Genomic DNA, 1,792 nt, shown 5'->3' with positions numbered 1-1,792 from the left:
CGTGGAGGGCGGCGGAGGGCGAGGCGGGTCGGTATGGGCGCACGCGTGGCCCCAGCGGTCGTCAGATACGGTCCTTCGTTTTTTCCGCGAGCGGGCTTGGGCCGATGCCGATGCCGATGCCGATGCCGATGCCGATGCCGTGGCCGGGCCTTCCGTTGACACGGTGGTTCTAGGCGCCCCGCGGAATTTTTTCAAAGTCCCGATTCGGAAGCACGTTTGACCGGGCCGTTGCCCGCGCGTGCCAAGTGGTGAGGGAGGCCGTGGACGGCCCGGCCCTCTCCTCTTGCTGCCGCTGTCCGAGGCACGCTCTTTACGGGCTTTTGGGGGGGGGGGGGGTCGACCAGATAGCCCCGTCCCTTTCTCCTTCCCCCCCCCCCCACCCTTCTTTGGTGGCGATGGGGTCCCGTGGGGTCTCTGGTGCCCGCGACTCGCTTCCGGGAGTCCGGCGTGATCTGTGGACAGAGGCCCCCGACACCGGGCACCGTCCATGTTTTTCCTAAAGTTGGCATTTTGTACCACGAGATGACTGTGGACACGCTGTCCTCGGGTGATTGGACGACGGGGGTGGTGTCCCCGGGAGCTTCTCGGCCGCGACCCGGAGCCTGACTCCCCCCCTCGTCCTGGCCGCACGAGCGAAAGCCGTACGCCCCGGGCCTGCGCGCGCCGGCTTCTGTACGTCTCGGGCCCCCGTCCCGGCGGACCGTGCCCCTCCCCATCTGCGTGAGAAAAGAGAGCGAAGGGCTTACGTGGCGAGGCTGAAGCGCAGGCTCTCGTGTTCCGGACGGTTGTCCCCGCCTCGTTTCCCTTCTTCTCGCAGGGGGGGCCGCCTCGCTGGCGGCTCCTCGCCCCGTTTTCTGTTGCCGATCGATCGATGTGGTGACGTCGCGCTCTCCCGGGCCGGGCCTAAGCCGCGCCAGCCGAGGGACGGACATTCCTTGGTGAATGGGACCGCTCTTCTCGCTCTGCCCGCGGGCCCCTCTCCTCTCCTCCCCGTCCGACGGCGGTGCGTGGAAGGGAAGGGGTGCGGAACCCGGCCCGACCTCGGTGTCACGCCCGTGGTCTCTGTGACGCAGCGGACACCCTCCGCTCGCCTTTCCCGGCTTGCGTTGTCGCGGGCGCCCTTCCCCGCGGCGGGGAGGGGGTGTCCCGTCGTCGCGCCGCACGTGCCTCCCCGTTGGGCGTGCGGTCGCTGTTTCGCCTTGGCCCTCGGTGGGTGCCCCTGGAGCGCTCCGGGACGTCCTGCAGGTGCCCGAGGCCGAGCTGGTGGTGTCGTTTCCCGCTCCCCGCGAGCGCCCCCATCCGGGCCGCCGCTGTCGGCGGTGCGCTGGAGGGGGAGCCCCGGGGGAGTCTGGCCGGATAAGGGGAAGGCACGCCCGTCCCCCTCGCGGGAGGGGGGCCGGGCCCTCGCAACGTGTACCGCGCGGGCGACCGCGACGGGGCCGAGTCAGCGGGTGCCGGCCGCTGGCTGACCGTGAGAGTTGGATTTTTTTTTGCTGCCGCCTGTTCTTCCGTTACTGTGGATTTTTTTTTTTTTCTCTCTCCTGCGTCGTGCCGGTGTTCCCGACGCAACACCGCGGGCTCTCTTTTAGTTAACTGCGGACGGAGGCCCCCGGTGAGGCAAGAGGACGACGCCCAGAGGCGGCACGGGCTCGCTCCTCCCGCGCTCTCGCTCTCTCTCGACGGCCCCTATCGCGTGCGCTCGTTTGTGTGTTCACCCTGTGCTTTGACCCTGACCCGGTCGGGTCCTCCCCCGGGCCCCCCCCCCCGTGTTCCCTCGGAAGTGTCTCCTCGT

Source organism: Myotis daubentonii, chromosome 4 (genome assembly GCF_963259705.1).
Source record: "Myotis daubentonii chromosome 4, mMyoDau2.1, whole genome shotgun sequence".
Taxonomy (NCBI): domain Eukaryota; kingdom Metazoa; phylum Chordata; class Mammalia; order Chiroptera; family Vespertilionidae; genus Myotis; species Myotis daubentonii.
Note: the sequence above shows the minus strand (reverse complement) of the source record.